Raw genomic sequence first — 25,198 nt, 5'->3', positions numbered from 1 at the left:
AGTATTACCTTCTGTTAAAGGAACTTTTTTTAAAGCTCCAGATAATTTATGGGGAGGAAAATCTGTTTTAGGAACTACTTGTGAGTGGAAGAGAAGAGAAAATAAGGTCTCTTGGGTATCCCTCCTTCTAACAACATTGCTGCAAACTTTTCTTTTTGAGAAGAGAAAGATTCCCATTTGTTTTTCATTCAAATATGTTTAAATTATTGCAAGAGTAAATTACCCCAAGTAATAAAATCTAATACCTATTATACCCATATTTCAGCACACCAGAGTCAAACTCAAATCTTGAGTGAGAGGAGAAGCTGTGAAATACTTTCAAATCTATTTTTCTACCTGGTGTTTAGCACTTTTGGGGCGTATTTTTCATCCTAAATGTTGAAACCAGTATGCTAAGATGGATGATGGCCGGGTCAGGCATTACAACTTCAGTACTATTGTGGCAGTGGCCCCAGGCTCATGGAAGAGCCACTCAAGAAGGCTGCCCTGGCTTCACCTGACTCATCTGTGGTGCAGCATGTGCAGAGCTGGAGTGTTGCCCTGGGTTTTCCTGGGACAGAATTCAGTTTTTATGGAAAGATTCAGAAACTGAAGAAGCTCGTTTGACTGAGGCTGCTGGTGACACTGCACCAGACATGTCTGGCTTAAAGAAGGCCTCTTTGTTCCCCAGCAGTATCAGAGCACAGAGTGTGGGTGAAAGCTGATGGAGAACTGTCTCTGCTAAGCCGTGTCAGGCTGCAGCTGTTTGCTGGGGAAAGCAAGTGTGCAGAGAGGCTGGAGACCACCTCAGTGGGATTGAAGGATGGGCTGCCAGGCCAGTGGTGCTCCTTTCTCTGCCAGGTGACCTCTTCACCTGCAATGCTGGCAAGTGCTGGATGTGGTAAAAGGTTTTATTTGCTGCTAAAATTTGAGAGGAAAAGAAACAACAGACTGTTTTATGCAGAAATGCATGTCAGAGGGTTATCACTCACTGCCTGTCTCATCCGTTTCTCTTCCAACATCCATGTGTTCTGGGTACCTAAACACCTTTTCCACCACAGAAGTGAGGTTTTCCAGCAAAGCAATCAAAGTGCTGAGGAACTGAGGGAATTGTACAAGGTCATACAAGAACTTGTGATTAAACACACAGTTGAACCTAAATTTCTTGTGTTAGGCTGGAGGTGTCTAACCAGTGCCCCATGCCACCTTGATGGAGGGAAACATCCTGTAGGTATCACCCTCCATAACTTCTGGGGAAAGCACCCCCAGAAGACTGGCACCTCTGCAACTGGTGCTGATTCAAGTGTGAGAAGTTGAGAAGTCATTTCCCCAAATCCATCATCCCTTGCAGGGTGTGAGTTACCAGTAGTGTACTGAAGTGAAGGAGTGCTGCTTTCTGGACTCCAGCTCTTACCTGCAGAATTGTATAGAGAGAACAGAATGCCCAAAGTTTTTCCATTTGTCTTTTCCTGTGGTAATAAAGGGCTGAGAAGTGCTGTGAATTTAAAGGTTAGCTCCAATCATACAGCTGGCACAGTGAACTGTTCTGCACCCTGCTGTGCTGGCATTACTTTGTGCTGGAAGAGTGAGTTGAGATGTGCAGATAAAGTATGTTGTTGCTTCCAAATGAATGAATTCTAGAAAGTGTGCATGTGCATTATTTGGACGTTTCCTGGATTCCCAAGGAAGGCAATGAATGAGCAGAGCAGTGAAGGAAATCTTTCCTACAGCATTTATGGCAGCTTGGAGAATTCTCCTCTAATGTTATTATAATTGCTGTGATCTAGAACTGGTTGAACATTCACCCCACTGTAATGTTTTGCCACTGAAAAATGTTGATGTCACTAGTCAAGGTGTGTCTCTGCTTGTAAACTTGTCTGTGAAATTCTTTTCTGGTTACTCATTTTGCTATGATTGGTGCAAAAATGAAGTTATTTGGCTATTTAAACACAAACACTCTCTATGAAATATTTGGGATGCTACAAATACTTGTCTCAAAACAAAAATAGTACATTTACCCAGGAATTTGGAAATGTTTGCTTAATTTTTGTGCAATGAAATTTTATCCTAAAATGTCAAATTTTCTCCACAGATGTCAAATTCTGTGTTGAGAACTTCCTTGTAAGTCTAGATGACATTGCTATGTCAACTCTCTATTAAGAACATAAGCATGGAGAATATCAGGCTTTTCCCACCCTAATGCAAGCTCTGTCTGTGATGCTGCTGTGTTGACATGCTTCTCACAGCTTTGTGAAACACTAATTTGAAAGGTTTTGGATGTCAAGCTCATTTTGGGGCAAGAAGCCCCGTTTTACTTCCTCTCACCAGAAGGACCTGTTATCTATTGCCTGGTTTCTGAGCAGGAGAAGGTACACTACTCAAAATTCTGCAGTGTTCAGGCTGCCCTGACATTTCCTTCCTCCAAACATGAAAAGCTTTGACATCCAGCTCTGATCAAGCTTCTCTTTCTACCAACGTACTTCACTAGTCTATGTTTCCTACACTTAAAATTTATCTGTAGAATAGCATTACAGGGTATGTTGCATGATGTCACAAAAGAGGTAATGTGATGAAGTGGGAACTCAGTCATGTATTTATCAGCATACCTACACGTTTGATGATAATATGTATTCATCTGTCTGCAGTCTTAGTCAGGAAGTGGTCTCAGATCAAAGTCTGTCATCTCTTTAAACATCTTTTAGCTGGTTCTGCATTTTAGAGCCACTCTGTTCCCTTCGAGTTCAAAGAAAAGCTGGCTGCCTTTAACCATTTGTAGTTTGTATTAAAAGAGAAGAGAATACAACAAACATGCAGTGACTATTTTTTGTGCCTATTAAAGTGTACAATTTTTGGATGGAGGCAGGTGTTGTACAGATATCTCATCATTACAACAGGCATTCTCATTCCACTGCTCAGTACCTCTGTGCTTTCTTAGGAGTTTTCCCACCATATTGTCTGGAAAGCTGGAGCCCCTCTGGGTGCTAGAGCTGCTGCATGTGCTGTCTGTTGCATTTTTCATGATCTTCCTGCAGTCACCCTGTGCCTCCCACCAAGTGATTGTCTTTCTCTGTGTCATTCTGCTGTGAGAGCAGTCGACAGGCAGTTGGTGGGTGCCTTTCCCAACAAGGTGTCAATCTGACTCCCCCATGTCTCACTCACTGTAACGATCCAATGTAAATGTTGTGATGACATATCAATGTCTAAAGAGCTTTCTGTTCACAAAGTGCTTTGATGCTTTTCAAATGTGCTTCATTGCTCTCAGGAGACTTTATTCAAGGTTAAGGAGTTTTAGGAGAAGTTTGGAGCCATGTGCCACCTAGTTTGAAGGAAGTGTGTATAAGAGCAGTGGCTTCTATTCTCACCTGGACTGGGCTAAGCTTAATAAAATCTGTACTTCATAAATTTGAATATTCAGTTCTTAGCAGGATCAACCCCAGTAATTCATCATTTAAAATAATATGAGGCACCATTTAGGCTCATTTCAGGATTTTTTCATTTATTCTGAAACCCTTTCTCATCATATCTTGTTTTCTTCCAGCTAAATGAAGTTTTCTAGTTATTCCTTTCCGACGAGGTCTCATAAATTACTTATTATTTAACAAATCTGGTGTTTGAAGCAATCACTTTTTAATTTTTTTGATACTGCCTTCACAGTGAATGCCACTTCCTCTGGCAGGGGAATCAGCACATAACTCCAGACTTTGCAGTTCGCTTTTCTGAATATCTCACACAAGACTCACAGAATGCTAACACACGGGAGCTCACGCCCTGTTGAATATATCTCTTTGCTCTCAGCAGCTGTCTTGTACTTCTGCTTCAGCACTTCTGTATCCATATTTTTTAATGTTAAAAAGTTTACACAACAGTGAGAAGGGTACACAATTTATGTGGCAGGAGTGGTAACTTCAGTCCTAAATGAGCAGTTACACTTCATAGTGAAACATGACCAGCTGGCCCAGCCATATGGGTCTGGCGATTCTCCCTAAGCTTGTTTTGACTGATTTTGAAGGTGTCTCTGTGAAAATGCCAGAAATGAACAGAGACTTTGCTACAAGGGGACTTTCATCACCTATTTGTTTCTTCATTACAAAGACACATGAACTAAAACAAAGATGGATGTTTTCACCTCTAATTGAGGACCTCAGCTGAGTCATTTAATAGAGGTCAATCATTGCCATCTTGGGTAATGATATGAAGCCATCCAAGTTGATTTGCCACTTGCTCCATAGTAAAAGCACCAGTAATTAATATGTTTAGATAAGAGACTTATCAAACACTGTTTATGTCTTCTGCGAGAGAGCCCACCTTTGTTCTGGCATTGCTGTTTTGGCACGGTTTTATCCAAGCACTTCTTCTGTGTGTGCATTAGCAGCTATAGAAGATGGGACACATCAAACCTCTCTTGACAGAAAATGCCTTTAAAAATCTTTCCAGGGAGCATTCACTTTACTCTAAATCCTTTTCCTCCCAGTGAGATGCCTGGAAAAGAACTTCATATTTTAAAACATTCATATCTTCTGTAAAATTAATTTTTAAAAGTGGAAACTCCTTGTTTGTGTCTTTTCTCTGGCGCATCTGCACAACATTGGATTTTTCTTCACAATAGCATGCCTGAGGGTTTTTTCCCTGTTTTTAATGTTGCAAAATGTTTCATTTCAGCTCTGGTCTGTGCCTTGTCTCAGTGAAATTCCCATTAAGATCCTACTGCTACATTTTATCCTAGTGGGTCTCAGACTCTCACAGTTGTGGGAGCTGCAGCCTTGCAGGAATCTGACCCAGAGAGGAGGGAGGAGGCTCAAAGTACTGATCCTGGAGAGCGGTGTGTCGACAGCTCTGTAGCAGCTCTTAATGTTGCTGGACTCATCTGAAAAAACGCAGTTAGAGATAATCTTGAGAAAAGAAAAAAAGTAGTTTGGAGCATTTTTATTTTAATAAATTAAAAATCTTATGTTAGAGACCAGAAAATCAGTCTAGTAGAAAATTCTCGGTGTTTTCCTGGCCTTATTCATAAATTAGACACCTTCCTTTGATTCCAATTACTTTAACCATTTCAATATCAATCCAAAAGCAGCAGACTACTAGATTTATTCTTTGGTTTTTTGGTGTGTAGAAAAATCCTTTACTTTTTAAGCTTTGTTTACACATCTACATATATTAGAAAAAGAAATCAAAACGACTTTCCCTTGCCCTGACCCTGTTGGAGCTGTTGTTTGCTTACATGAGGCTGGGTCTGCCGCCAACCCGGGCACTCATCATATTATTCCTCTTGAGTTCCTTCCTGTGTCACTCCTTGGAAAAGTGGAGAAAAACAGGAGACAGCGAATGGAAAGCTGAGAAAGCAGTGTGGTTAATTTTAAAGAATAGCACAAACAGTAAATTAAAATTATGACCAGTTGTGAACGGGAGAAGGACTGACACAAATTTATGCTCTCCTAGCTCCCTTCCAAATGAAAAATGGGCATAAACCCCCGTGTGCGCTGATTTGCATGCATGAGTAGAGGGACTGGCTGGGTGAAAAATATCCTGTCGTTCCCAGCCGTCACTTGTGGAACCATCTAAAGGCTGGCAGGGAGATTCAGTGCCGGGGTGTGTCGGAACCCGAGCCGCTGTCCCAGCCGGGTCAAGCCCCGCGGCATCTCGGCTGGGACCTGTTCGGCCCCTGCTGCCGGCACACCGGCAGTCGGGAAAGGCAGGAGAGGCCTGGAGGGAGGGTTTGCATTCCACAGGTAGGGCAGGAGCTCCCGGCAGGTGTCAGCAGAGCCCCGCGAACGCCGCGGGCTGCGGGCGGCTCCGCTCGGCTCGGGCTCCCGGGCGGGCCGGGGCAGCGCGGGGTCCGCCCCGCACGGAACCACTGCGGCGGCACAAATAATCCTGCATGTCCTCACTGCCTACAGACGAGCTGCCAGCAAGCTGCTCGCTTCAGAGATGGTGTATGCCCACTGTAAATGAGCTCTCGAAAACTCCCTGGCATTCTCCCTCGCAGTGTGAGAAACGCTGAACAGCCTTTAAAGTGCCGTTTCCGTGTTTCCCTGCCTACTTATTGCTAATGAAGCGCATGAATTCATAATGTGTATTGAGATAACGTTAAGGTTTGTAGCCTAAAGCAGGAAAATGTAGAATGGCAAGTATTTGGCCTTTGCTGATAATTTAGTTCATTGTAAAGGGAAGGTCAAAATTCATATGCTTTACAATGAATTTCTAGCAGCTGTCAGCTGCTTCTCAAATCTTGTCACTCTAGTTACACGTGATTTTTATACTCAACTTCTAAACTAAAAAATTTATGAAAGCTCAAAATCTCCCTCTGTTAACCAAGACGTCCTGTCTTACAGCCATGTAATCTATGGGTATCAGTCTATGCTTTTCAAAAGCTGTGTAAATAGTTATGTATTAGCATAAATGTGCCTATTCACTTTCTGTGACCTAATGAGTATGTTTCTGGAAGCTGCACTGAAATTAAGAAATGCTTTGTTTTAAGAGATTTTCTAACATTGATCGAACATTTGTAGACGGTTTTAGAATATTCTATTGTTTTTAACAAGGAAACATACATACAATCAAAACTGTTGAAACTGTTTTCAGAAGTTGCTTGGGTGTCTGGAAAGCTGTCTTACTGAAAGGCAAAGATGATGAATAACCACTTTCCTGCATATCTACTTTTGTGCCACAGCACTTTCCATTTGCAGATGTCAAAATGCTTTCTTTTCTGTGACTTGAGCACTTCCATGATCCATCTCTTTCCTGGACAGTTCTGTCACATGAGTGACTTCTTGTTAATAACAGGCAGGGCTGGTATAAAATCCTCCTCATGACACTCTAGAATTTAGGAAGATTTATCTCCTTTGAAATGCAAGTGCATCTTACCATTGCCCTCAATGGAAAATTTCTTCTTTGAATGTGTTCACATATAATAAATTAATTTCTTTTCAGAGTTTCCTTTTCCCTAGAGCAGTGAGGAAACTCTTGGGCATTACAGTGGATTGTCCTTTTCCTCTTGCCCAGGTATCTTCAGCCATGGGCCATGCATTGGAGTGGGGTACACAGCTATGTGTGTCTAAATGGGAAGCAGTTCAGAGAGCTCCTCTGGGATTACTGAAGGTGAAAACAGGCACTGGGGAAAATGTAGATGGGCTGCCCTTGGCCAGGTGCTCCTGCTCTCCCTGCAGGGCTTGCTTTCTATAGGGAACATGTCAGAAGTCCCTTTGATATTGAGATTTTGTCTTAAATTAGGGCAAAATTTGATGATGATCATCTTTATGTGAGCAACAGGAGCAGGACTATAGTCTGCCATCCCTCTTCCAGCTTCCATATCATGTCTATTCCAATAGCAAGCTCAACCACATTCTCATTTGCCTTTTGTACATATTTTTCAATATTTTTTGCTAAAGATTTGCTCATCAATATTTGAACTCAAATAGAGTTAGTATTTCAGCTGATCTCTATCGATTATCTCCAAGAGATATTTTACCAGTGAAAATGGATTGAATTTTACTGAAGTGGCAGAAGATTTAGACACAGGATGTAATGAGGTCTCAGCCTTTTTTCTTTTAACTTTTATTTGCTAAAATCCTAATACATTGAGCATAAGTGAGAGAAAGCAAGATGGATAGGAAAAGGCAATGTAATATGGTAGAATTAATTTCAATTTCCTTTGCAGGGTGTATATGGGTCATTTTGACATCTTGCTGTGTACATTTAGAGGATGGAATACTCAAATAAGCTGAGCTTTTCCCTCTTCACATTGATCTGGCCAGGTTCAGCATAACCTATCACCTGGCCAAAAGCTCATTATTGTGTTAAGTGAGTCAGCTGCATAAGCAGTTCTCCTGCTGAACGTGCTGATCCTATGAAGTTATAAATTATTTAAGACCTTTTTTTGTTTTGTTTCAGCCAGAGAAATAAGGACACCTCATCACTTCTGCAGGTTCACGTGTTTCTTGGGGTTCACACAAATCAGTTTATAAATGACAGTGTAAGGGCACGGATGGTTTTGCTGAATCAGTAGCACTACCTGTTTGTGTCTAGAGAGGAACAGCAAACACTGTTCCAAGAGCACGGAAAGAAGGCAATCTTAGTAGTGACAGTGTGATGTGGGAACAACAAAACAAACCTGTCCCAGCTTGTGACCGGCTCTGGCCACATTTGTCATTTGCTGAGCAGCCCTCAGGGGAAGGGTGGCCAGAGCATGCAGGGACCTGTCTGCCTGGGCACAGCTGGCACAGTCGGCATCTGGCAGGAGAGAGGGGCTCCAGCACAGCTGGGCTCTCCTGGCAGCTGTCTGTGGAAGAGGCTGGCTCTGAGGACAGGGCTGCCACAGCTGTCCTGTCATTTGCCTTCCAGAGCTATGCACATCCCAAAATCGGGACAGCCTGTGAGCTGAGGATCTTGAAAGCAGTGGGGAGTTAGCACTTTGTCTAAGCATAAAAGATCTGATAACTGACTTTTAAAGGGCTCCCTGGTGTCTCTCCAAAGAATCAAATAATGCCTGATGATATGTCAGTTTTCACGGGGCTTTGAGGTAGATAATCATACTGCTCAGAGACAGGCTGCTCTGATTACTTCTGCGGGGGATAATATACATTTGAGCTACCTTTCCACCAAGAAGTTTCAGTGAAGAACTGCAAAGATGATTGGCAAACTTGTGCCAATGGAAATTTGTAAGACCTTGCCAGGTATCCTGGCCGGATGATGGCATTATACAGTCTTGTGGCTTCGTGTGGTGCCTGCTAAAAATGAAACCTGACTATTCAATTAAAATGATATTAAATGGTATTCTGAGGCAAATGCTTGTCCTAAGCAGAATTGCAGCTAGGGGTCTCTGTGTACTTGTTGGAGGCAGCAGAATGCCAGGCAAAAAGTGCCTCAGAACTTTTTGTCACTCTCAGAAGTTTATCTCGCAGTGTACTGGGAGGATTTTCTAATTCCAGGTAGGTAAAATACAGACTTTCTGTGGCACAGACACTTTCCTGTTAAAACCATTCCTTTTTGTGGCATTGTGTTCTGCATCTTCCAGCACACTGATGATTGTGGCAGGCACGTCTTTCTTTGGCTCCTCTGGGATTTAAGGGGCTCCCTCATGGGTTACCTGGCAAGAAAGGCAGGGTATGGCTGGGTAGCTGAGTTTGTGAGGTGCCAACAGCAGCTACTGCCCTCTGTAACTTTGCCAGGGAGTGTTTTACCAGAAAGTCATTTAATTCGAGACAAAGAGCTTGTGTTTAGCACTCTCTTAGTGGTGTAAGCTCTTCCTTTCTGCAGGTCTCCATATCCTTTCCTCTGCATGGCCTTGCAGGCATGACAATGGTCAGAGGTAGTGACACTTCCTCTAAGAAAAATAAATTGTCTTCAGGAAAAAAATCTTCGTCTGACTAGAAGTGCAGTATTACTGATTTGGTCTCTTTTTAGCAATGATACACAGCATAAAAAAAGGGGGATGCACTTGTGTAGGGTGAGGAGCCCAGCACTGAAACCATTTGCACGGATCTATGGCAGCCAGGAGCAGAATCTCAGTTTCTTAATCTGGAGGTCAGTGGGGGTTTGGATGCAATCTCTCCTGCTAATATCTGCTCCATGATAACATCTGTGTTTTTCAGAATAAAATTAAAATGAATTGTTAAAAAGCGTCTGCAGTAGAGAATGTGGTAAGTACCCGCAAGTGAACAGAGAAGCCGTGTAAATCTCCTGGATTGGTTTAGTCCCCAGTGGCTGAGAATTTTTTTAGATCAAAGAAATGGGAAAGAATACAGGAGTAGGAACATGAGAGTACCCCAAATGTAGCTGCTCCAGGTTTGTCCTTTTGCAGGGGAAGAGCGTCACAATAGAGGGAAGAGGTTTCCGCCTTCATTCTTGCTGTATTTTTGGACCTGAAGATCATTATTCTCTGTGTGAAGAGTTTACTTAATAGATTGATGATGAGCTGCAGGTGGCCTGTGGAATCAGGGTGACAATGTATCATTCATTATGACACATTTTGCTGACTAAGAGTATATTTAAAAAATGAATTGGTTGATTAATGCGCATTTTTTATTAATATTATTAATTCTCAGCCTACTTTGTATATGGAGCTGACCTGGAAGAAACTTGCTCAAAAAAGCATCAAAAATGTCCAAGTAGCATAAAGTGAAGTAGCAGCTGTCTGTCTACTGTGTGCAGTCAACAGAACAATAAGACTTAGCAGAACTGGGAATTTCCAATTCTAAAACTAACAGCAGAGGGTTTTTTTGAACAAAGTATGTGAGGAATAAATGGTATATGTGTAATGTATGCCTTAGCTCATAATAACAGTAAAAGTTATCCCTCTTACTGATACAGAATGCATATGAGAAAATGCTGAAAGGGTAAGAGGGACCAGCCCATCACAACAGGCCTTCTCTTGCAAAGTGCTTGTATTTCCCCTTTTCACAGGAGTCCATGGGAGCTGAAGGCATGCTGCACTTAGCACATCTAATCTAAAGTAATCCATTTTTAATGTGACTTTCACTTTGGGACATCATGCTGTATATGAAAACCCAATCCAGCAATATGAAGCAATTGCTAATGTTTCTAGATGCAGTGGGGTCAGAAAGTACAAAGTCTTTGAGCACACACCTCCTTTACTCTGTTGACAGCTACTGAAGTTAGCTAGATAGACAAAGTGGTTTCACAATTTTCATTATGTTAACACTGTTTGAAATTCCCATTTCCAGTTTGCATCAGCAGGGTAGAAAGTAGACTTGACCCTTTTCACACTGGCATAAAAATTACTTTTGTTCTTGACTTTTCTGAGGACACTTTGAGCTTTGTCTCTGATTTTTCTAAAAGAGGAAATTAAGGGACATATATTTATAGGGGGAGATTGTGGTTGTACAGTTGGATCCCTTCTCTTCACACATCAATGTACATTTACAGATTATGGAACTGTATTTTTTCTATAGTCAAATTTTTCTCCCTCTGCACAGCTGGGATATGCCATGTAAAAGTGTTCTGGATGTCCTCAGTCATTTTCTCCTTGTGTGCAGGCATGGAGAAGTGAGAATAACAAATGCAGCCAAAGAGAGACTTGCCACTGTGATCCAGTCCTGTTAAGACCCAGTTCCAGCTAAGACATGCAAAGGTTGCACATATATGGAGTCAAATGCTGGAAGTCTGAGTCTCTTTGGTATATAGCTGATACAGCTTTGCCCTGCAGAGTTCCCTGTCCAAACACAGTTTGCTCTTCCAGTTCACTGCTTCATGATGCTTTGAATAAACTGAAAAGAGAAGCTAAGATAATGATGAAAGGTCTTGTCCTTACTTGGTTGTTCATAAATCTCTGGGTTAGCTGCGTCTTCCAGCCTTCTTTATTGGTTGGAAAAATATTTGGGCTTACCCTGTATCAGCTACAGTGATTGTGATCATTCCTTGATTTGCAAGCTGGTTCCATAGAAACAAAAAGGGCTCATTTTCCTTTTCCACATCAAAGCACACTAAGCTTCTTGTCTGTGCCTCATCAAAGGAATGATTTCAACACATGTATTTCTCAGAAGATGACAGGAGGAACTAGGAAACAAAATTGAAATGAAACATTAATTTAAAAGAACACAAGCATCCTAATTGGAGCTTTACTTTAACAGATTTCCCCATGTCTGAAAAATGATGGCTGGGAGTATAATCAGGCTTTCAGCGGGCACCATCTCTGAATTGTCCATAATAATTCCTAAATCCATTTGCTGCGATTCTAAAATGAATTTAGGAGCCATCATCTGTGTGGGTAATATAAACGACCACATCTTGATCCTTTGCTCAAGAAAGATATATTCATTAAAACTGCTAAAAACAACAGGGAACAGAAGGCATGTCAAGGTCACTGTGATATTCTTATTCTGAAATTACTGCTGTAGTCTGTACAGGATAAATCATATCTGGGCCAGCTAAGTTCCCCAGATTCAGATAATGTTACATGAGGGATGAAGTGGAATAGAGTATCACTGCTTCTGTGTGAACTCAAGTACAGTGGGTCTCCAAACCATGTTCAGCTCATGCAGTTAGAAAACCACTGCAAAAGTGAACATCCCAAATTCTTATCACTAAGGATCACAGTGAGATAAAGACTATTCCTTGTGGGGCCTGGCACAGTGCAGTCAGCAAAAAGAAACTGCCTCTGTGTCCTTTATAAAGTAAATAATTATCTCATTAATATTGACAAAAATACCCAGCCTCATTTGTGGGGTTAAATTCAATTGGGTATTGTGAACGATTGAATATACTGCAGCTTACATGTGCAAAGACATCCAGTACTAATTCTTTCAGAATACCCCAATGATGGATTTTTGAGGGTTTATAAGCAAGAGATTAGAAAAGCCACACGTCAAGAGTGAAAGGAAGACAGACACACAAACACTGCCTCTGGGATGGAGGAGCATTTATTAATAAAAAGAGACATCCATACAGTGCTGACTGCTAGCAAGTGATGCACACCCATGGAGTGGGTGTGAATTTCCCATGGAATTAGATTAAGTTCCATTTAATCCTGTTTATCATTTAATTAAAAGGCAGGGTAGTGGGAGACCTGCATCTCCTCTATTGGAGCCCTTCATTTTTTAGTGCTCAATTTTATGTCAGGCAGTATGAGATGGAAAGCAGCTGCCCAGGCAGTGTCCTGGGTTTCAGGGCACCGTGACAGCTCTGTGTGTTCATTGAAAGGACGTATATTATTGCATCTTGTTCCTTCATGACTAACACTCAGGAGGAGAAAATAAGGAAGGCAGGCAAAGGACTTTTTAATAAGATGGACAGACAATGTAATCAGAATGTTTTTTTACTGCTGCTTTCAAAAATCTCTTGTCTCACTTTGGTTTTCTACACGGGCTATACCTTGGTCCAGATTTGCTGCCAGCTCTAGATCTGAAATGATGACTGCAGAAAGGCCTGAATGAAGCTCTAAATGGCAAAACCATTAGGAAAAGAAAGGAAACAGGTTACCTAGACTCTACAGGAGGAACAGGGGACCTGTTGACCTGGACTTCTGAAGACAGACAATAGGCGATGGATGGCATGTGGCATGGCAGCAATGGTTTACAGAGCAATATAAGTAAGGATGATAATTCTGAGACTTCATCTGCTTCCTATTGAAACCCTGTATTTCCTTAAGGAAAGTGCTATAAAATATCTGTGTTCTTTGGTCAGGCTTCTGATTAATTTCAGGATCTACTGTTCCACAGGAAGTGGTTCAGGAAACCTCCTACAACTGCTACAACTACTACTACTACAGCTACTACTGCTGCAAGTACTTTAGTAAGGCTTTGCATTAGTTTTCCAAGTGTTTGAGTTTAGAAAGTTAGCAAAAGAATTATCTTCAAGTTTATTCCCTCAGGAGAGCCTGTTGGACGACTTCGGTGTGTACACTGTGTCTGTGTGAGACAGCTGTAGATTCATGTAATACAAGTGTGGCAGAGTGGAATTTTGGCTGCTGATGGGTGTTTTTAGGTACAACTGGAATTCAAATACAAATAGAAGGCTGCTGCAATAGGCAATGAGATACCTGAGCAGCTGGGTACCCTGATCCATAGCATTCCCTCAACTATGCAGGCTTGCTGCTTTCTCAACACCTGATTTGGAGGCCTGCCTAAAAGCAATCTCTTCCAATGATTAAGTCAGACTAGACTGAGCTGATGCTAGACAATAAGAAAATGGGGTGAAAGGGATACCTTTTTCCAAAGAAATCCCTTTAGTTAGTGAGGCCAGCAGCTTGAGAGGTATTTTCTGTTTGGGAGTGACAGGACTTTACAGATTCCTAGGGCAGCAGAGGTGACTAGGATAATTGGTTTGAATTTTGTTTGTCTAGGAATTTGCTGGTTTTTTGATGTAGACCATATGATAGCTGCCTGTGTTTTGTTTGACCTCAGGACTGAAGTTATTCTGGGTGACCACTTTTTGTGTGGTGCATCTCTTTTCTTCCTCTGCTGCCGTGTCTCTTTCCAAACACAATGGAAAATGATGACTAGTCAGCACAGCTGAAGCTACCTTTTGGGCTGTCTCTTCCTTTATTCACCCTCTTGAAAGAACATCTGGGACTCTTCTTCCAACACTGCTTTGATTTTTAGCTCAGGAGGAATGGGAGCAGGATGTCCTCTGTGAATCAGTCCTAACCCCTGTTGGTCTGACAAAGCAAAACCCAAGTTTTTTGACCTTTTTGGCAAGTCTTTTCTGTTTATTCATGAATTTTACTGTGGTCAGGACATGGGAAAGATTTTGGCTTTACGTGTTTGCACTGGAAAATGCTTCTCCTTTTGTTCATTCAAATGGAGAAAAGGCTTTTGTTCTCCTCCTTGTATTGCGAGTCTAAGAGGAAACTGCCTGTGTTGCCATTGCTGTTTCTACATTGCCATGGGAACAGATTTGAAGTGCTGCATCCATTAAGTCACTTAACTGAAAAGTGGCACAGTTTACCCGATCAAACTGCACTTTTGCCACTGCTCTGTGTACGCCAGCCTGCTGCAACATGGCTTTTGCACCACCTTGGTCCCAGAAGAAATATTGATGCTTTGATGGCTCTTGGGTACCGTGGTTTGGGGTGGGATAAATGGCACAGTCAAGAGCATCGTGCTCTTGGTGCCAGGTCAGGCTTGTGTGAGATGGTTCAGAGGTAGTGCAGGTGTCTACACTGACAGCCCATAACCCCCATACAGACCTGCATTTCATTGCTCAGAACTTTTTCTTAAGACTTCTCACTTTCACTCACTGTTTAGTGGTGCAAAAATTTAACGTACTACCCACGGTTTTTTGTTTGCTTTGAGGTTTTTCTGGGTCTGGAATGCTAAATCATGTTACTAAAATGTTACTAAAGCTTTCAAATGTAATTCTTCTGTGGTGCAGTAATTACTGCTTGTTAAGCGTGGCAGAGTCAGGAGAGTGAGGTGCAATTTGAAGCAAAATGAAGCCTCCTGGAGAAACTACAAAAATGCTCATGTTCTTCACTGCACAAAGCTTAATTGCTAAAGAAATTGTAAGCATATATTAGTATGAAAATGTCTAACAAAAACTGTATGAATTTATGTATTCTTACATAGTGTTGATTTTTCTTTTCCCTTTTAAAACCCACCTCAAGACTGAAGAATAGAGGAATAATTGTTGAATACATTCATATTTCAAATGAGGCCAAATTCACAGGCTTTTAACCTCATCTGCAGGACCTGCTGGTAGGAGCATTTTTTATGAGGAATAGCATTACTGTTTCAGGTTCTACATTTGAACAGACACAGAATATAGAATATTGATTATAGACGTCTACAAAGGGAGTCGTATGTAGTTGATAAATGCCGTTGATGTTCTGCTAATTTGTGTTTGTCACGCCTGGTGCTGTAGGAGCTGCAGATAAGATTGTTGGCTGGGTTCAAAAGGGCAATGAATCTGCAATGGATTGGAGAAGATGGACTGCTAGTAAATCATACTGAACTCACCACAGGAGAAAGGGAAGGAAGGAAGGAAGGAAGAAAGGAGTGAGCAGATTTTTTTCTTTTACTATTTTTTTTTCCCTTGACACCTCCATCTTTAGTACTGCTGAACTTTCTCCAGCTGGGGAAAATATTATTTCTCTTTAACTCTTGGACAGACATACGCAGGCTAATTTCCAAATACCTGCCAGCAATAAATATTTAAACCTTTGCTGAGAATTCATGATTTTTAAAACCTCTTTAGGCAGTTACTTGACAATTTATGAAGAGGGAGCTGGGTGCAAGTGGGAAGCCAAGTGATAGTGATTGACTATTGGAAAAAACTGAAACAAATTCACATGGATCCTAGCATATAAAAACTTTAAAAAAAACTAACTCTGAAATGTAAGTTGAAATACTTTTACTCTTCCTATGGTTCTGTGGTAAAAATCACTCATCACATTGATTCTAGAGAAAAGGGTTCATTTTGAACTGTAAGGAAGGGAACGGTTAAGTCTGAGCTTTGGCATTTGAACAACAAGGTGCAGGTTAGAATGTCACTTTACACAGTGCAAAAGTCTCCTTTGAGTTTTCTGCAGTAGGTTTTGTGTGAGTGGAATTCTATTTGGTAGCTGATGAACTGCTCTTTGAAAATCTACTCCAATCTACTTGACCCACAGCTGATACTTTCCAAAAGCACAAGAGCAAGCAATTGAGATATGTCTGAAAAAAGGTTTTATGGCTTAAAATGAGAATTACCCTCTTACCTGAGTCTCAGCCATGTTGGTCTCATTTAGTGAGAAAAGTTCTGTAAGTTTTGATGCAAAGTGTGTAAAAGATAGCCAGGGGGTTCTGTGAATATATTGGGAATAAGGAAAAAAGAAAGAAACAAAACAAAGGAAGAGAGGAAATGAAGGGTGAAGCAGACTGGACTGGAGCAGTCAATGTCTTCTTTGTTTTGGTCTTCACCAAATAGTTAATTATGATTAGACATGTCATGAAGTTCATTTTAAGAAGGGGATAATTGTGAAGGCCAGTACAAGGAAAGAGTGGGTTTTGTGCCTTCTTCTTAAAGAGCTCAGTGAACCTTAAGCTTGGTCTAGAGTATCTCAGAAGGTCACTGGAGTAATTTTTCAACTATTAGTGTCTATCTGTAAGATTTCATCAGTTATATCCCAAAGGAGAAGAGAAAAATTAGCCCAGCCATCACCTTTTCAATGAGAAAGTGTGGAAAGCCCAGTTGATACCAGAGAAGCCAGTCAAATCTCAATTCCTTGTGGGCTCTGTGCTAAGACAACCCAGACTTTATCTTGACAAATAATGTAATTGTGGCAGAATAATTGAAATACCAACAGGGTGGAAGCAATATCATTGCTATATCTGAGAGGTTTTAAGTACTTTTTAGATAAAGATTTTTTTTTTGATAGTTCCAAATGCCATTTCTCATAGGCCATTTAGGAAAGCTACTCTATTGCCACAACAAAATGGTCACTGCTGTAACAAAATGGTTTTTTTTAAAGCCAGCTGTTCACTTGTCTGAGTGCTCAGCCATGGCTTAGTATGAAACTGAGAATACTTCTGAAATTGAGGTAGACCAGATAGGTCTTTTGTATATTGAGTTCTGGTCAGCGTTTTATTTTAACTTAGGTAACGAGACAACCAACTCAGTTACAAAACTCGTTAAGACTCTAAACGAAGAACAGGAAGGGAACGTCCTGAAGGATGGCATCAGAACAGAGACTAAAGTGAAAACAAAGTGCCATTCTATTTTTGGAAATCAAGTACATATGTACCACAAGGCTTTGACTAGTCAGCTGTGTGCCAACTACATGATGCAGTTGTTAAAAGGCAAATATAATTCCAGAATGTTGTAGGAGGAGTGTCAAATGTAATTACTCTGCTCACCTCAATGCTGTTGAAACCTCAGCTGGAGTCCTGCCTTCAGCTCTGGGCACCACACTTTCAAAAAGAGTTAGAAACAGCTGAGAGCAGAGTAATGAGAACAGCAGGTGGTACAGAATACATGAGATTGGAGATAAGTGATAATTATTTCTTCCCCTCACAGAAAAAAAGGAATTGCTTAAGTTGTGGCAAATATTTGCATGTGATTTGAGGTTTCTAACTGGATTTATAATGATTGTCTGAGAAGAGACAAAGTTGAGGTGGTGAAGCCTTACTGCACCACCACTAAACTCCTCATGGGATAACTTTGAACATGCTTCTGAGGAATTTGTGTTTGATGTTAGTTTGTCTGAATACACTGGGCTAAAGTTTCTACAGCCCATGGTTTGCTTCCTAAGCCATCCTGAAGTGTGGCCGGGACTGGCCTCACCACTGCAGTTCCTGGCTTTAACTGTGAAACATTCAACACATTCCCACTGGGAACTGGATTTTCTTGGTGTTATTCATGTTATTCTGAGCTTTATTTCCCCAAGAGTACTCTATTGTTTAAATGCCCTTCTAATACTATCTGACTCTTTTCACTAATACCTTTCTTTTCTCCATATTTTCCAAGCTTTTTGTTTGCTCTGTTTTTATCAGTCATGCTCCTAGCCTTTCTTTGCTGTTCAAATTCTTGCAGCCCTGGGACTTTTTCATGGTGTTGGTGCAAAGTATGAGGAAGAATTTTCTCACTAACGGCGAGAAAATAATTGTATAGACCTTCTAAGTCAACCGCTTACATGCTGAAACAAAAGCAGTATATTATGGATTTTGGTGGGACTTTAAATGATACAAAGCCTGTACAACTTACCTAGGAAATATATAGTCTTGTTTTTTTTCCCATGGAAAGATGCCAGGCTTTTCTCAGAAAACATTTTCTCACCTAAATTGTTCAGTACAGTGTAAAACAGATGTTCTTTTACTGTTTATATGGAACATATAGGATTCATTATATCTAGAGTTTTCAGGCAGTACCTAAATTCAAATTTATGTATTTAACCTGGAAAGGGACCTTGAAAGTGCTTCTCTTACAAACATATTTTAGTCTCACTTACCTATCCCTTTAGGCTAGGTAGGCTGCTACTGTTATCTCAAGAGTTGCTATGGAAACAGCTCTACACTCTCCTTCCCTTTCAGTCTGTCTCTCCCAGACAGAATCTGTCTTCTTTTTTTAAACTGTGGCCATGGTAAAATGGAAGTAATACCTTAATTATTGAATACCAAGAGTTACCTCACCAGCTGATAGTGAGCGAATAAATTTGTTTAAATTAGTGAAGCAGTGCCAAATGACAAGGTGAAAAACTGTCCCTGAATTTTTCAACCCTTTCACTCCTCGTTTTCTCCAAAATTAAATATAAAACTACTTTGAGGTCCAAGCCAGGTATTTGTGTGGTAGAAGTTTTTCCAATGTAGAATGGTCTCTTTTCAACTGAGTACATGCTTTTCATCCTGTTGCAGCTCCTGGGTAATGGCAATTGTTTATGCAAATATAATTGACAGAAAGCGCTAATGATTTTAAATTTTGAGTTTTCAATGCAGTTTTCAAAAGGAAGATGTTCTGCTGCCAAGTACTGGCATATGTGTATGAATTCCATATGGCAATCAGGTAGGAAGGTCACTGACTAAATTAAAAAATATGTCAGAAATGTGGGTTTATAATGTGTACACATCAAAACAATCATACTGAGCAAAACACATTGAAGTGAATGTGACTTGTCTCATTCCCAAAGCTCAGATTTCAATAGGAAAATTGAAGCTAAAATGAAAGAATCAAGAAAGCCTGTATTCCTGTGATTCTTGATCTTGGAGGGGAATTTATCACTGTCTGATGGAAGAGGCTCAGCAATACCCCTATATAAAGGTTAGGATTATACACTTGTAAAGTGAACCCCCAAATTTAAGGACTAATTGAAAGAAGGGAACTGTGGTAAATGTTACCAACCAGAAAATGACAGGCATTAGCTCAGTCAGTACCTGGTCTCAGGAAAATTGACATCTGTGTCTCATGTTTTCTAACCTGACAGTGATGGCGTGGTAGTCAGTTTTAATTTCAAGTTAATGGCAGCCAGGTGCTGTATCAGCATGTCTCTGAAGTAGTATTCCATGCAGCCACTACATGGTCTAACAAAAAGTGGAGATACCACAAACAATTAGACTGAATTTCCTTTTCACAGAATAAAATCACAGGATCACAGAATAAACTGAATTGGAAGGGATCTCCAAGGATTATTAAATCCAACTCCTAGCCCTGCACAGGACCATCCCCAAGGATCACACCATGTGCCCAAGAGCTCCTCGAGCTGTGTCAGGCTGGTGCTGTAACCCCTGCCCTGGGGAGCCTGTTCAGTGCCCAGCCACCCTCTGGGGGAAGAACCTTTTCCTGATATCCAACCTAAACCTCCCCTGACACAACTCCAGGCCATTCCCTGGAGTCCTGCCACTGGTCACCACAGAGAAGAGATCAGTGCCTTCCCCTCCTCTCCCACTCATGAGGACATTGAAAACAGACCAGGTGCCCCCAGCTGCTCCTCATTTGGCTTCCCCTCAAGGCTCTTCACCATCCTCATGGCCCTCCTTTGGGTGCTCTTTAACAGTTTAATGTTTTTTTTTTATATTCTGCACCCAAAACTGTGCCAGCACTCGAGGTGAGGCTGCCCCAGTGCAGAGCAGAGCAGGACAATCTCCTCCCTTGCCCGGCTGGCGATGCTGGACCCGATGCCCTTAGGACAGAGTTGGCCTTCCTGGCTGCCAGGGCACTGCTGACTCATATTTAGACTTCTCTCAACCATTACCCCGTTATTCATTTCAGAAATAATTTTCTAGCACCTTTGAAGATGAGTGATACAAATCTGAGAGTACAAATCATGGTATAGAGTACATGTAGAACAAATCTGAATTAACAGTAGACGGCAGAGCTGGAGGTCAAAAGGGCTGATGAAGTAGGGATGGATACAGGGCAGATGTAAATTGCCATTTACCAATGGGATAGCATTGAGGACAGAATATCAACTGGCAAAACTTGAGCTGGGTTTGGGACTGGAGCTTGAGTTGTTACTGACTTCAGAAAGGGTGCTGGCTCAGTGAGGTATCTTTAGGTCATGCAGCCTTTTGCAGCCTTTTATGTGAGCATTATTCCATGTAGACCAAAGACTGGCAGAGAGGGAGAGAGACTGAAGTTAGACAAATCATTCATTTCCTCACAGATGCCTTGTCAGGATGTTGCAGTAGAGGTTATAAAATAAATCTCTGCCATCAGGTATTTATTTTTATATCCTTTATGAATTCTTTGATTCCAATGTGACCACTTCAGATGGTTTGCCTCCGTGAGTATCTGAGCTGTGCTCAGGTCTATTCATTTCAACTTGAATATCTCCAGTTCTATAGCTCCAACTGACTTAATTTCTATAAAAATCATCCTGCCATACCAAATCCTGTAGTGAGGATGCATTGAAATAGAACTATGGTAAAAGCTATTCCCACACTCCTTACGTGGTAATGAACTAAACATCTGCTGGATTTCAGCAGATTTAGAATGGTGTTTGTGGTAGCACAATTTTTAAGGCAAGATGATACAAGTTTTGAGGTCATGTTATGTATTCCTATAAAAAGGGGAATTAAAAATTATTAGTGCAATTAAAGCTTGTCAAAATAATTACAATAATGACAGCAAATATGAGAATTTATCTGCTTATGCATAATACAAATGACAAGAATAGGTAAGAAAATCAGCAAATGCAAAAATTGTAAAAGTTAATGCTCTAAAAAAACAGAGGATCCATCATTAAAGTGAGTTTCTTTCATCTTCTTATGACTATGTCTATTCATTTAAACCTGTATTGTGTTATACAAACTCCTTTGTATGGTTCAGTGTGTCTCAATTAGGATTTTACTGCCCTGTCAAAAAGCTCATCACAGGCTAAAAGTTTTCCTTTATTTCCCTGTTTGTGAAGCCTGCCAAGTTCTGTATAAGCTGTCACTCACTGTATTACACTCAATGGCTGAATAGAAGTTTGTCCACAATGAAGTTGTCCCATATTTCTCAGGGTTTTTTCAGACCATTTACAGTCTAGCCTATCTTCCTAAATCCCCTGCACAGAGCCCTGCCAGTCAGAAATGCACCAAAAATCATACAATGGACCTGAAAAAGCAGCAAGGGCATCTATCTTTTAAAAGATATTCCTGGCAGTCATTTTTACAAGTAATTTATAGTTAAAAAGTACAGTATGTTAATGAGTAATCTGATTCACCACTTTAAACTGTGAATGTGAAATATTAGGATTGTTGCTAAGAGTGCTGTGTCTGCAACTCAAGACAAAAGGAGTCAGTAATAGCTCCTTCTACCTGTCATCCTGACATCACTGCAGTGGTTACTCTTAGAATATGCACATGAAACCTGTCACAGAGGCATCAGCCTCCCCTTGCAGAAGCCTAAATAGGCTGTGCAGTGTCAGGGTACAGATAAGGGACACTGGAAATGTCTGCTTGCTTCCATGCACATAGATAAGTGCCTTGCAGAAAAGCTCACACCAGGTAATAGGTCTTTCCAGTGTCTTTATTTCCACGGTAAATAGCATTTAGTAATGAATTCCAGGCTCTGAATGCATAATGGAGGTATATTTGGTGCTGAATTGCATGAAGATATTAAGCATGAGTAGCAATTTAGAGTATTCCTAGAGAATTTGCATTGATATAAAAATACAAAAGATCAGAGGGAGTTTTTGATAAAAGGCTCACAAAAGGTGCTCACAGTTCTCTCCAGCTACAAGGGGATGTGAGTGCCCCACTACCATTGCCTTATAAAAAGATGCAAAAAAATAGATTAAAAACAAATAGTTTTTCAGAACATTCAGTGTTCAAAAAGAGAGAGAATTTGTGAAGTGTCATCTGCATCTGCTCTGTGGCCTCTATTAAGGTGGATGAGAATGGAAGGCATTATGTTTTGATGACTGAAAAGGACGAGCAATCTTTCCCCTAAAGCTGCATTACCTTACTGTACCCTGTGTCCTGAAATAAGTCTTGTCTCTGATCATTTCAGGTTTTTGAATTTTATTTGGGTTTGCTTTGTTGGGTGCACATATACCATAGAATGAAATGAATACCTATATTGTCTAAGTTATTTCTTTTATCAATTCTCCTTTCCTGGCATTATGCAGAACTGTGGAAAAGAGCTGTTACTGGACTGTGTTTTGAGCTGGCTATGTGTGAATAAATTGAAATATGATTTACAATTGCAAAGTAACAGGAATGAAAAAAAGTTCTATGAAGATAATTGCTAAACTTTTCTGAGGCTTTCCTGCCATCTCTGTCTTGCCTGGGTGAGATGTTTTGGTATGATTCACTCTTTTCTCATCTGAAGGGCATTGATTGTATTAGTTTCAATTCTGTAAATAAAGTGCTTTTACCTATTCATGATCCTTTTAGAGTTGACCTTGGTGTTGGATCAGTGTCTCAGTGAGATTTGAGCTAAAATTCTGAAGTTAAATGGCAGCTTTGGCATAGATGTCAGCATATCCAAGATTTGCATGTGGTGAAAATACTGTCCTCACACTGTACTTGAATATCATGAGGCACAGCCAGATCTCAGAGCAGAGAACTCATTTCTCTGGAGTTTAGCAGTATGATTTTCAAATTGGGAAGGATTGTAATACTCCAGCTGTAAGAGTTACCTATTCTTCTTTACATGAAAGACAGGAATATGTGGTGCTGTGCATGTGCTGCTGTACAAATACACACAGAAAGCTTTTCCAACTGTTTAATTTGTTAGCCAGGTCTCCAGGAGCTGGGATAATTCTTGGACCTCAGCAGACTGCTCAAGTTTACATGGTGAATAAGGGACATGCTACATAAACCAATGTTTATTTCTGCAATTGCAATTTCAATTTCTGCAAGTCTGGAACCCCGGCTTTCAGAGACATGCTACACTGAACTACAGAAAGCCACAGCAGTCTTTAAAGAATGAGTTTCACTTGTCACTGTTACTTCCAGCCAATATTCTCAGTAGAAGTAACCCAGCTAAAAAGAACAGTCAACAGTAACATTTCACATGCACTCTTCCAAAACAAAACCATTCTGCTGTTAAATTGTATGTCCTGCCTTTGGTTTTAAATTCTTCAATGTCTTCTCTCTCTGTATTCCTTCCGGACGAATTATTGGACAATTTATCATTATTTCTGTATTATTTCCCTTGTGAAAATCAAATGCTTTGTCAGGGCCATAAAACATGAGTGTCTCATTTTTAAAGTCACCAGACTTTTGCTTAGGAATGAGAGCTGGGAATCAGTTGGAGAGAGATCCTTATTGAGTCTTGAACCCTGCAAGTGAGCCACGCAAAGAAATATGTGGGGATCCACACACGGACTTGGAGGATATTTGGGCTGAAGTGGCCAGCTGGGCTTTTAAGGTGTCTAGGTTAGATGGAAACCATGCTATGAAACTCCCCTGAGTGAGACAGAGGTCAGTTCATGTAGGGGAAGGAATATTAACTCTGAGCTCAGGGACTGGGGATGGCTTTTCCACATAGAAGTCTGGGCTTTGTGCCCTCAGCTCTCCCAGGAGCTGGAGTTATTATCCACGGGAGCTTTGGAATTCTGGGGGAGCAGCTTTGTCCTGGAGAAAGAGCTGCACTCCTTGGATTTGGGTCCAGGCAGACCACTAAGGAGGGATAGATCTCTCTAGTATTTCAATCTAGGATAGGAAAAGGTTTGTGAGCTGAAAATTATCCAGACAAAATCCTCCAAGATATCTATAATTTTATGTAGTAGGAGTCTACTAAAATGAAAAAGTGTTATGCAAGAAGAAAGGCTGTCGTCCATTCACTGGCCCTGGAAAAGGGCTCTTAACAATTTGGGTGGAAATTTTGTCAAGGAATCTGTGTCTTTCATCCAGCATCTAGAGATCTATAAAAATGCAATGATTTTCATTTTAATTAATGATTATGATAAACGAGAGGCCTCTTTTTCTCATTTTCCTTGGGCTTTAATGCTTCTTGAATTACATTCTTAATAACACTGAAGTACCTAGAGGAGGGATGCAGTGTGTTTCCATTCCTGTATCTGTTGACAGGTCTGAAAAAAATATTTGAAGCTGTGTTTCTTTAGTGGGAATATATATTTTTTTTGCAAGAAAGATGATTTTGCTGAAAACTGTTGGTTTTGTATATGTATGTCTGCATTCTAGTTTTTGAGAATGAAAAATGTGCCTTTTTTGTATTCCCACTAGTATCATAAGAGTAGAACTTAAAATGTTGTAAGTTTTTTTCAATGGATTTTGCTTGTAATTTTAGTAGGGTTTAGAATACTTTTAAAGAAACTTTAAAAGAAAAAAAAAGCACACAGAAAAGCTTATAAATTATTAGAAAATGTAACTACCTGTTTTGGAAACATACAAAATAATGTGTCCACACATCAAAACTCTTAATAAAGGTGAATTTACACTTTATCATATACAACTCTTCAGTGAAAAATTTTAGGGAGCAGCAGCAGTGATATTTTTTCATATTTACCTCTATGGTAGATACAACCTGCTTTGTCTTTATAGACTTTATGTACAACTGTAATTCTAAAAGTAATCACATTCACATAAAGACAACAATAGCACCCGAAAAAATACTGTGAATCACATAAGGGATGATGAAAGTACTTATCACTAGAAGTTACCTTTCATTTGTGCTTCGAGAACAATGAATTCTATTAGTAATAATTCTTTGCTAAAAAATTAAGACAAAGGTGGTATTTTTGTGATTTTTGGCATCAGAAACTGACTTAGTATTTCAAATGCAGCTTTTGAGGAGTGCTCTGTACAGGTTTTCAAGATAACATATATTTTTAAAGCTCTGAGATAAGAAAGATGATGCATCTTAAATTGATTAGAGAGCATCTTTTACAGATACTGCTTGA

The sequence above is a fragment of the Sturnus vulgaris genome, chromosome 7 (genome assembly GCF_052056855.1).
Source record: "Sturnus vulgaris isolate bStuVul1 chromosome 7, bStuVul1.hap1, whole genome shotgun sequence".
Lineage (NCBI taxonomy): Eukaryota > Metazoa > Chordata > Aves > Passeriformes > Sturnidae > Sturnus > Sturnus vulgaris.
Note: the sequence above shows the minus strand (reverse complement) of the source record.